Here is a 13,109-nt window from a genome sequence, read left to right as displayed (position 1 = left end):
ATTAGACATGAACTTCAAAGATAGAGATGGGGACAATGGAGAATGCAACAAACGGGCGTTGGTGATGTGTATCAACAAGGTTTTCTCTCAAGGGTATACGTATATGCGTATTAGTACCAGAAAACCAATATCTTCAACATGGTGAGCTCACCTCTCTTGCCAACACCTCTTCACTCTACTCTTCTTTTTTTGTCTCTGCCAGGCCTATGCTCGCTCTTTTCTCAACTGTAGAGTCAATGTGATCCAAGCCCATACGTACACTAGTACTAATGACTTGGATCACATTGACTTTCTAGATCAATAAAGAAGTCGGACGATGATGCGTTCCATGATTTTTCACATTGTGTCCACATAGCATCAGGACATCCACCCCCTCTAAACCTACACATCCTTTGGTATGCGCCAAAATCCTAGTTGTCACAAGATTCTGAGTTCTCCTCATCCTATGTAACCATATCCTTTGCTTCTTCATCTTCCATATCTTCCTGGCTACCCCCTGTATCATGGCCACCATTTTCCTCCAATTCTCGCAACTCATAGGCAGTAGATTCCTACCTCTTGAATAATTTGATTCTTTTTCCTGCTACCAGAAGTTTTATGGCTGTCCCATCCAGTTCATCTAATGCGTAAGTAGCATGATCAAACACATGTATTACCACATAGGGTCCAAACCATCTTTTGGAAACTTTACACATGGCACTATGTTGGTTGTCTAGACTGCTATCATAAACCAATAGCCAATCCCCATCTTGTATGGTTCTTGGTCTCAGTCTATGTCTTTTCTCAAACCATTTCTTGTTCTGTATCCTTGTTGCTCTTAACTTTACAATTGCTATATCTATGTCTTCTGACTTTCTTTCCAATTGTCTAATGCGCAAGGCCAATAAATGCTCTCGATTCAACTCCTCCTCCCAAGGTAGCACACTCCATGTGATTGTCATCTCTTTTATTGGCATGAAAGGTTTTTTTCCATACATCAATTCTACAGGGATATGTCCTGTAACAACATTATGAGTTGTTTTGTCAGCCCACAAAGCATAAGGGAGCAATCGTGGCCACTCTTTTACCTTCTCTCCACATGCTTTTGCCAAATGCCTTCACAATAGGTGGATGACCTCTTTCACTTTTTCCATTTCCTTCAGGGTTATAGGCTGAAGTTAAAGCAAGCTTTATCCCCAACTGTGCAAAGAAATCATGAGCTTCATCTGCATCCAACTCACCCCTACCTGCAGTAAATTTTCCCACACAGCCATATCTACAAAAGATCTCTTCTAAGAGAAAATTACACACAACATTTTTTTTCCTTAGTACGTAAAGCTCTCCCTTCCACTTGATTAGTCAAGTCTTCATGGGAAAGCACAAGATACCTTATTTGCCAAAGACTTGTAGGCATTGTGACCAAATCCACCACCCACTTAAAATGAAGAGACAATGGATATACGGGCTACAATCCATCCCAATGTCTCACAAATGAATACATTTGACATGTCGTACATGTTTCCACAAAGTGAGAAACATCCTTATACATACCCTGCCACCAATATCTTTCTTTGATCTTTGCAAAAGTACCCCAAACACCTCTATGGCAAGCCCACAAGCTTTCGTGAAACTCCTGAATAACATTTACTTGTGAAGCTCTATCATCCAAAACTCGCAATGGCATACCCTGTTTTTTTTAAGCAAGTTTCCATAAGTATCCATCTTTTAAGAAAAGCCATAGGCTTTCCTCTTGACCCTCTTAAACTCCTCATCTGACCATTCATCTCTCTTTGTTAATGCACTAAGGTATTGACCAATTCTCAGCCACTTTCCTATATATTTGTCTTCCAGAAACACTTCTACACAAGATGCAAAACATCTAAAGGGTCTTCTCTTTGTTGTCCAAGCTTCTGTTAATGCTGTAGCAACACCTTGAATTGCTAAATTCACTCTTGCAACATCATTTTCAGCCACAAGAAAGTCATCTTCTTCCCTCTCATCCATCGTTCCATCTTCATTCTCATAGCATGCTCGAGATAAGGTCTGCCACTGGGTTATCTCTTCCTGCAATATGCTGAAATTCAGGGTTCAAAGATTTGATGTATGCAATCCATCGGATCATAGCAATGTCTGGGGTAGCACAACTAGTAATCATACCCAATATCGACAAACAATCGGTCAATGACTACATGAGCAACCATAAAATACTCCTTATCACATTTAAGGGCTGTCACAATTCCCCATCATTCTCTTTTAACCTGTGGATACCTTCTCTGTCATTCAGTCAATACTTTAGCACCAAAGCGTATTGCATATCTTTTTCCTTCCTCATCATCTTGCCCAATTGCCCATCCAATCCCTATTGGGCTTGTATCAACAATAATAAAGATAGCTTTCCATGTGAATAGTCAGCCTTTCTCAATGTAGGAGTTGATTTTAAGAGATGCTTCAACTTCTTCATTGCTTTTTGATGCTTCCTTTCCCAATGAAATCTCTGACCTTTCCTCAGAAGTTGCTATAGAGCATTGGCTACATGTGCAAAGTGAGGAATCCATATCAAATAGAACATACATGCACCCAAGAATCTACACACCACTGATACATTTGTGCATACATCTTGGATTCAATCAATCTCATCTATTTTTGCTGGTGATGGTCTTCACCCATAAGGACCACACATATGCCCAATAATCAAAACCTCTTGAACTCCAAAGACAAACTTTTGTCTAGAAAGAGTTAAATGCACCTCTTCTAGACGTGTCAAAATCCTCTCACAATCCACAATATGGTTTGCAACAAACTGTCTACACCCATGAGCATCCATCTCTTCATTATTTTTATCCACTACACACCCTTTGATTGGAACATCATCTAAGAAGGGCATTGTCAATTGTGGCATGAAATCCCTGAGTACCCTATTCATATTTTGTTGCACCTTGTGAGAGAGTACACATCTGTACTAATGCCAAGGGAGTCTTCATGGTTGTGATATCCGTGCTTTCAATTGCAAGCTAAAACAGATCATACCCCGAGTAAAGATTAGTCGAGTAAAGATCACCTAAAGAATAGCCTTTGTAAATTCATCAACCACAAGACCTACACCCAAATTTCTTATGGTCACTTTCTTGATCGATTGCATGTCTTGAATAAATATCAAAGCCCCATTCTTTAGATCAAAATCTACTTTGACTTTAGTTCTTTAGATCAAACTGAGCATGACTATTTCCCTCTTCCTTTGTCTTTATCATGGCACAACAGTGTGAGGGCGTGACGATGAGTAGCGTGAGCAACAGAGGCAAGTGCGTGTGTGAACTACTAAGCTAAGAGAGGAATTGTGCATTGTCGGAGGGGTTTTTGTCGAAAGGTCGTGTCCACCAACGATCAGAGGTTGAAGGAAGTAGAGATAGGAGATGGAAGAGAAGAAAGAGAATACACAAGTGGTAAACATGATAAAGACAAAGCACAATGAATTGAATCAATATGTATTGAAAGAACCTAGAATCCTTGCACTACTTAGAAGCAATCTCTAGGTAGATCTCCTGGAACTTCTTCGTAGAACAAAAACGTGGATTAGAAATAATAGCTCCTTTTTTGCTCCTCAAAACCCAAATTTGATGGCTCTGTTGGCTCCAAAAGGGGGGTAAAACCCTAGGACACCTAATCACAGGTCTCCCAAATTACTTATTCTTCCTCTTTCAGTTCAAACTGTAGTATTTAGCTTATCAACAGCGATCACGACGCGCGTGATTTCATCAATCTGCCTTTTTTATGAAAATCCCATAACTAGCTAAAAAAGCAACTTTCTTTTTGCATGCTATCCTAATCTAGAAGTATTTTTAACTTTTTTGGATTTTTTACAATAAATAATATTAAAAAAAGGCTAAATTTATCCAAAAATCTAGTATTTTTGGATAATCCATGCAACATACACTAGTACTAATGACTTGGATCACATTGACTCTCTAGATCAATAAAGAAGTCGGACGATGATGCGTTCCATGATTTTTCACATTGTGTCCACATAGCATCAGGACATCCACCCCCTCTAAACCTACACATCCTTTGGTATGCGCCAAAATCCTAGTTGTCACAAGATTCTGAGTTCTCCTCATCCTATGTAACCATATCCTTTGCTTCTTCATCTTCCATATCTTCCTGGCTACCCCCTGTATCATGGCCACCATTTTCCTCCAATTCTCGCAACTCATAGGCAGTAGATTCCTACCTCTTGAATAATTTGATTCTTTTTCCTGCTACCAGAAGTTTTATGGCTGTCCCATCCAGTTCATCTAATGCGTAAGTAGCATGATCAAACACATGTATTACCACATAGGGTCCAAACCATCTTTTGGAAACTTTACACATGGCACTATGTTGGTTGTCTAGACTGCTATCATAAACTAATAGCCAATCCCCATCTTGTATGGTTCTTGGTCTCAGTCTATGTCTTTTCTCAAACCATTTCTTGTTCTGTATCCTTGTTGCTCTTAACTTTGCAATTGCTATATCTATGTCTTTTGACTTTCTTTCCAATTGTCTAATGCGCAAGGCCAATAAATGCTCTCGATTCAACTCCTCCTCCCAAGGTAGCACACTCCATGTGATTGTCATCTCTTTTATTGGCATGAAAGGTTTTTTTCCATACATCAATTCTACAGGGATATGTCCTGTAACAACATTATGAGTTGTTTTGTCAGCCCACAAAGCATAAGGGAGCAATCGTGGCCACTCTTTTACCTTCTCTCCACATGCTTTTGCCAAATGCCTTCACAATAGGTGGATGACCTCTTTCACTTTTTCCATTTCCTTCAGGGTTATAGGCTAAAGTTAAAGCAAGCTTTATCCCCAACTGTGCAAAGAAATCATGAGCTTCATCTGCATCCAACTCACCCCTACCTGCAGTAAATTTTCCCACACAGCCATATCTACAAAAGATCTCTTCTAAGAGAAAATTACACACAACATTTTTTTTCCTTAGTACGTAAAGCTCTCCCTTCCACTTGATTAGTCAAGTCTTCATGGGAAAGCACAAGATACCTTATTTGCCAAAGACTTGTAGGCATTGTGACCAAATCTACCACCCACTTAAAATGAAGAGACAATGGATATACGGGCTACAATCCATCCCAATGTCTCACAAATGAATACATTTGACATGTCCTACATGTTTCCACAAAGTGAGAAACATCCTTATACGTACCCTGCCACCAATATCTTTCTTTGATCTTTGCAAAAGTATCCCAAACACCTCTATGGCAAGCCCACAAGCTTTCATGAAACTCTTGAATAACATTTACTTGTGAAGCTCTATCATCCAAAACTCGCAATGGCATACCCTGTTTTTTTTAGCAAGTTTCCATAAGTATCCATCTTTTAAGAAAAGCCCATAGGCTTTCCTCTTGACCCTCTTAAACTCCTCATCTGACCATTCATCTCTCTTTGTTAATGCACTAAGGTATTGACCAATTCTCAGCCACTTTCCTATATATTTGTCTTCCAGAAACACTTCTACACAAGATGCAAAACATCTAAAGTGTCTTCTCTTTGTTGTCCAAGCTTCTGTTAATGCTGTAGCAACACCTTGCATTGCTAAATTCACTCTTGCAACATCATTTTCAGCTGCAAGAAAGTCATCTTCTTCCCTCTCATCCATCGTTCCATCTTCATTCTCATAGCATGCTTGAGATAAGGTCTGCCACTGGGTTATCTCTTCCTGCAATATGCTGAAATTCAGGGTTCGAAGATTTGATGTATGCAATCCATCGGATCATAGCAATGTCTGGGGTAGCACAACTAGTAATCATACCCAATATCGACAAACAATCGGTCAATGACTACATGAGCAACCATAAAATACTCCTTATCACATTTAAGGGCTGTCACAATTCCCCATCATTCTCTTTTAACCTGTGGATACCTTCTCTGTCATTCAGTCAATACTTTAGCACCAAAGCGTATTGCATATCTTTTCCCTTCCTCATCATCTTGCCCAATTGCCCATCCAATCCCTATTGGGCTTGTATCAACAATAATAAAGATAGCTTTCCATGTGAATAGTTAGCCTTTCTCAATGTAGGAGTTGATTTTAAGAGATGCTTCAACTTCTTCATTGCTTTTTGATGCTTCCTTTCCCAATGAAATCTCTGACCTTTCCTCAGAAGTTGCTATAGAGCATTGGCTACATGTGCAAAGTGAGGAATCCATATCAAATAGAACATACATGCACCCAAGAATCTACACACCACTGATACATTTGTGCATACATCTTGCATTCAATCAATCTCATCTATTTTTGCTGGTGATGGTCTTCACCCATAAGGACCACACATATGCCCAATAATCAAAACCTCTTGAACTCCAAAGACAGACTTTTGTCTAGAAAGAGTTAAATGCACCTCTTCTAGACGTGTCAAAATCCTCTCACAATCCACAATATGGTTTGCAACAAACTGTCTACACCCATGAGCATCCATCTCTTCATTATTTTTATCCACTACACACCCTTTGATTGGAACATCATCTAAGAAGGGCATTGTCAATTGTGGCATGAAATCCCTGAGTACCCTATTCATATACTGTTGCACCTTGTGAGAGAGTACACATCTGTACTAATGCCAAGGGAGTCTTCATGGTTGTGATATCCGTGCTTTCAATTGCAAGCTAAAATAGATCATACCCCGAGTAAAGATTAGTCGAGTAAAGATCACCTAAAGAATAGCCTTTGTAAATTCATCAACCACAAGACCTAGACCCAAATTTCTTATGGTCACTTTCTTGATCGATTGCATGTCTTGAATAAATCTCAAAGCCCCATTCTTTTTGGGCACAGTAAACCAACGATTTGAGTACGAGCCTGAAGAGGGCTCCAAGATCTTCATGCAAATCTTTTCATTTAGCAAATCCATCCACTTTGGCAAGTAAGCTTTAGGCACTGGAATAGGCCTCAAGTTCCATGGTACATGTGGCACAGTAAATACGACCATAGGAGAGACAACATTTGGATCCACACAACCTATTTCACTTGGCTAAAATGCAAATGCCTTTCCATGGCTAGCCAACATTCACATAAAACAATCTCTCTTAGCAAGCAAAAGAAACCCTTCTACACTAACTTTCAATTCCTGTAATGTTTCAGATGTAAACTGATGACCTATATCTTTAGGATCTCGTAAGCTTGGCTGCCTTGACCCTTTTTCATACAAATCCTCACTCTCAGGTGGAAGTGGCAAAGCAATTGGTTTCACCTTTTTTGTCAACTATCTTATACTTTGTCTCCACAAGTACTTCAGCCCATTGTAATCCTTCCTGCTGAGCAAACAATGCTATAACATCATACATGTCCAAAGAACATATTGACAATACTCTATTTTTAGCCTCATTTTTTGCATGTATAGTTGCTGAAATTTCAACTGCAGTGTCATTAATATTCAGCCCATAAAAGATGCCTGCAATACCTTCATTTTCAGCTAACAATTCCAATGCTCTCAGTTCCTTAGTAGCTCATTTCATAGATATGCATTTAGCCTTGCACATAGCTTCCATAGACTTAAACCAACATGAACTATTTACTGTAAACTGAGAATAACCAATATTAAATACATGCTTCATTCCATCAAGGGGCGAGTATATCCTCTGAACAATACTATTGTAGCCCCGCATTATAGTAGTGCTTAATGAAAATCCAGGTCTTTGAATTCCCTTGCATTTGGAGCTAAAGGAGACTCTCGAAGCATATCCTGATTTCTAGGATGATTAACACAAACACTAAGAAATTGGACTGCTTTCCTCCCATCCTTGCTTCTGACTCTTGCATAAGCAGAACCATCATCAAGCACCTTTGTTTCCATGCGCACTCCTGTAATATAGGGCTGTCCCAAAATCATTGCATATGAGGAATTATCTTGCACAAAGAAGTGTTGCTCTTCTTGTACATCACCAAATGCCACTTTTACATTAGGACATGCAACATAAAGCTCTCTCGAAGAATTATTTGCAGCCCTCATACGCCAACCATGATCAGTGTCTATAGGCCATGCACCATTTTCATACAATCCATGCTCAATGACATTTATATTAGACCCATGATCAAGTAAAGAAACACAAGGAGTTTCACATTCCCCTATTTTCACTACTGTTTCAGTGGTAGCCCTGGCCCAATGATTTCTTTTATAGTGACTTCGAGGAATAAATCCTAAAGTCTCTTCCCCATAATGTTGCATCTACCTTACTCCACCATGCATATTGCTACAAGACAATGCATTTTTAGCCACTTTATTCTCTTTTCCACATGCTGTCCACTGATTAGTAGCATCCTGCATAGATAATCCAGTACTTACTTCATGCTCATATTCAGCCCGAATACCCAACAAACTAGTTTCCTCTTCAAATTGCAGCAATGCACTAGTGGTATCACCAAGAAACTGACGCTTCCTCTTAATTTTGTCAATGATCTCATCATGAAATTCTCGCTTGGCGATGCTAAGCACCTCTCCCAAGGTGAATTCCACCCGAATGTTTAAGATTTGTTCATCAAGAACCTTCTTAAGATCTGTGGCAGTCTCAATGTCAGATTGCAACTTATATCGTGGCTACTTGCCCTTCTTTTTGCTCTCTTTTTTTCTATCATGTTTTTGCTCCCGACTGACCTCTTCCATAACATGCTCGGGAGGTGGCTGATTTGTAGCTTTAGACTGATCCACACTTCTTATTTTCATTCTTTTAGATGTCCATGCATTATATTCATCTCTCTTTTGTTTTTCTTCAACAAGTACATCCGTGTTTTGTACCTTTGCTAAATATTCATACACTGAATATGCATCTACCGGTGATTCCCAACCAGTTATGCCACGAGTGTCTTGCCCTGCATGAGACATTTCACTATCAATGACCTTTCTCTTTTTAGTTGCATGTAAAGCATGTGTCCATATTTTAGCCTTTGGACCAACCATCACTTGGTCATGCATTCTATCCAATTGTAGACCAAAAGTAGAAGCATGTACCACCGCATAAGCATTTCAAACTGCCAAGTCTTCCAACAACTTCTACATACCTCCCTTTCCAAAATTCAAAGCAAGAGGAAATCCCATTTCTTGTGCATGGATCTTGCCATCTTTTCAAAAAATGAGATGTTTTGCCAAGGCCTCGTGATGGGCACCACAATCCTTTCTCTCATGTTGCAAACTATCACACCACATATATCTTTTTCTTGGCTTAGGGGCTGCTGCCCCTCCCCTTTGCTCTTGTCCTTTTTCATCCAATTTTACAACCTTCAATTGAAGATCCCGCATGCCTTTGATCTAAGACATCTTCCCTAAAAAAGGAAACAATAGCAGGTACATCCATAGGGTTAGCCACAAAAGTAGGTGGCTTATTGGATACATCAACTATCTTGCCTGTAACAGTGGGCAAGCTAGGAGCTCCCCATGGTGAACTGCTACGATGGATGTAGCCTTGATCTAACAGTTGCTTGAGTTGCTCCTTCAGCTCAATTGCTCCTGCCATTGAGTAACTTCACCTCATTCTCAACTGCTTGCAAACAATGCATCACAACACTTTCTGTTTGAGCAGAAGCTTGCATCACCTATTGTTGTTGTTGTACCTACATAAGTATATTCATATTTTGCACCAACTGTTGTAAAACATCACTAGAGATTATGTTCGAAGGTTCTCCCATCTTATTTTTTCTTTCTTCTGATGACCTTTCATGTCGGGTTCACCAATGTCGGAGGGGTTTTTGTCGAAAGGTCGTATCCACCGGGAATCAGAGGTTGAAGGAAGTAGAGATAGGAGATGGAAGAGAAGAAAGAGAATACACAAGTGGTAAACACAACAAAGACAAAGCACAATGAATTGAATCATTATGTATTGAAAGAATCTGGAGTCCTTGCACTACTTAGAAGCAATCTCCAGGCATTTGATCTCCTGGAGCTTCTTTGTAGAACAAAAATATGGATCAGAAATAACAACTCCTTCTCTATTGCTCGGAACCCAAATCTCATGGCTCCTGGCTCCGAATGGGGGGTAAAATTCAAATACACATGATCACGGATCTCCCAGATCACTTCTTGTTCCTCTTCCAATTAAAACTGCAATATTCAGCCTATCAACAATGATCGCGACGGGCCCGATTTTGTCAATCTGTCTTGATTACGAGAATCCCATAACTGGTTGAAAAAGTAACTTGCTTTTTGCATGCCATCCTAATCTAGAAGCTTTTTTAACTTTTTTGAATTTTTTATAATAAATAATATAAAAAATAGACTAAAATTATCCAAAAATCTAGTAATTTTGGATAATCCATGCAACTCACACTAGTACTAATGACTCAGATCACATTGACTCTCTAGATCAATAAAGAAGTCGGGTAATGATGCATTCCATGCTTTTTCACACTATGTCCACATAGCATCACAACAACGTGTAGGAGTTGTGTGTGTGTGTAAGAGGCCAAGTGTGTGTGTGTGTGTGTGTGTATGGTGACGAGAGAGAGAGAGAGAGAGAGAGAGAGAGAGAGAGAGAGAGAGAGAGAGAGTGTGTGTGTGTTTTTGTGAAGTAAGAGAAGAGTGGTGTGAGGCTCAAGGTGTGTGTAAGAGAGTGCGAATGTGTGAGTTAGAGTGAGTGTAGCATTTGCACGGAGTGCATGGTGTGTAAGTCACGCGAGTGTAGAGGGCCATGATCTTAATTTTCTAACACCAATATAATCTTATATGGAATGTTAGGGACTAATCATGCCTCCATGAAAGAGACAACAAGTAAAAATACATAGGGATTTCGGGTCTCTTATAGTAAGATTTTACATTCATTTGTTGCAGCTTTATTTCTTAATATTTTTGTGTGAACTAATGATTTATAATTCAGTCAATGAGCAAGGAGAAAGGAGTGTGTGCATCTAGTCCTACAGCAAATGAGAGTGGCGGCGATGATTTCTCTCTTATCCAGGTTCTTGTTTGTATGCTTTTTTAAGGGAATATTTTATGTTTCTTATATTGAGTTTGCATGTTTCTAAGTTTAGTGTTTCAAATGTTGTTTGTTTTGTGTTTGATTAATGTCTTCCTAGGTTTCTAAAAGAAGACAAAAATAACAAGTATTGTCTCAACCCGCTAGTAGCACTATGCAGTCCATGTGTAGTGAGAAAGAAGGGCGAGGGGAAAATGAGGTGGTGGAAATTATGAAAGGTGGAGATGTATTGGCTAAATGCAAGGTTTTAGATGTTTCAAGGTGTCCACCCATTCCCCTTTGTAGGATGTTTTCATACCCTAGGGTTTGAGGTTTGAGAAGTGACACTTTGCTACTCAAAATAGCCTTAGAGGGTGAAACTTACTCTCCAAAGAAGGGTATTTTCATTGTCTCTATTGTCTCCCCTTTGGGTGTTGTAATTTCGGTGACAAGTCTGATGAGGGCTTCATGGGATGCCCACTGGAAGGCTATAGATAAAGAGTTTGAGAATGAGTTGAGAACCAAGAAGGGGTTGTCTTTTCTTTCCAATAAAATGTTCTATGTGTGGGAGGGGAACCATCGCATAATGGCTTGGATGGAGCTCATTGCAAAGAAATATAAATATGATAAAGAATGGCATTTGAGGGTCTTTAGCACTATTGTTGATCCAATTAGAATCAATGAAGTATCCTTGCTAGCTTTATTCGCATGAATGAGTAAGTTCCTCTCAAAAATCAATGCTCATGTGATCCTTCTCATTAAATGCATTTGTATTTTTTTAAAAAATTGAAGCTTGAATGAGCATGAAGTCATAATCACAAATCTAAAGGATACATTGGTCAATGCTGCAAATATTTGTGAGTGTGACATTAAAGCGAGAGCAATCTGCTACTCTGGCTAAAACCTTGGAAGCCAAAAAGAAGCTTGAATCAAAGACTTCACCCCCATGGTATCCGCTGGCTAGAAAAGATTTGGCCCAGCTTGTTTACCATGTAGATATATATTTGGGCTCTTTATTGTTATGAGAGGATTAGAAAGTATGGTATGCAATGATTTCCCAAAAATTTTGTAGGTTGAGTTTCAAGAGGAAGTAAGGACCAAAGTAGCTGAAGTGAGAAAAGTTCTAAGTGCGTAGGAGAGGGCTTTAAAAGAAAATGAGATCTCCACTGAGTTGTGACAAAAGTACACTGATCGTATGCCAAAGTATTGCAATGTTTTATTTGTTTAAAAGTATTATTGTTGTGTTTATCTCCTACTAATATGAAATGGTTTTGGTATATTTATTAGGTTTTGAATATTATTAATCCATTCCTTGGCAAGGAATGGAAAGAAACTTTGTTTTCTCTTCAATTTGATGGAGCGGACACCATTGTGGGTATTGAAAAGTTGAATTTGATAGCAATATTTTCCGTCAATGCAAAGAAAAATATAACTTGGTTGAGATTGATTGAGAGTTTAAGATTTGTTCGCAATACCCATGGTATGCCATCAACAAACACAGAGTTCAGAGTGTAAGAGTTTTTACTTTTCTTTCTTTATCTCTATGTTTCATAGAAAAAATTTGTCTTTGCTTTGCATGTTTTCGTGCCTTTCATTATTTCTATCATTGTAGGTGGTTGTCTAGGGAATAGACATGATAGAAAAGAATGCACTTCGTTCTTTGGAGTAAGAGATAAGAATAGCAGCTACCACACAACATCCAATTAATTTTCCCGATGAGCCATCTCTTCATGTTTACTTCTCATCCATACAATATGAGGGCACAAAACATATTTTTGGCAACATTAAGAAAACTAGTGCTGAAGAAAAGTCCAAAAAAAGAGGATCAACCTATTTAGTCCCATCTTGATGCAGCCACTTGTGGCTTGCTCTATCGGTTGGTTTTTTATTTTAATGCCTTTTGTTTGACATTGTAGTCTGTAGTTTGTGTTGGCTTGGATAAATAATCTTTGAGTATTCCTGGTATTTTTTGTACTTAAGAGATCTCAAGCTGCTTGTTGATTTTCCCAAGGCTTGTAAAACATGGGTGGATATCACTAACAAAGAGTCCACTATGTATGGGGGGAATATGATTGCTCTCTCACCATTTGAGATTGAGACATGCCCTTGGTGGATTGACATGCCCTCACCCCATGTATTGCCAAGTGAGAAAGCTAAGTTTGAGGAATGGCAAAAATCAAAGGGAAAGGGTGCAA

General features: G+C 39.1%; 1 pseudogene; it reads left to right on the top strand.

Moving 5' to 3' along the window:
* The first annotated feature begins 12,174 nt into the window (after nt 1-12,174).
* LOC148014422 (uncharacterized) lies at nt 12,175-12,763 on the top strand (annotated as a pseudogene).
* Nucleotides 12,764-13,109: the final 346 nt, after the last annotated feature.

The sequence above is a fragment of the Lygodium microphyllum genome, chromosome 25 (genome assembly GCF_053477565.2).
Source record: "Lygodium microphyllum isolate KBCC chromosome 25, Lygodium_microphyllum_v1.1.10, whole genome shotgun sequence".
Lineage (NCBI taxonomy): Eukaryota > Viridiplantae > Streptophyta > Polypodiopsida > Schizaeales > Lygodiaceae > Lygodium > Lygodium microphyllum.
This window is presented reverse-complemented; position numbering and strand designations above follow the sequence as displayed.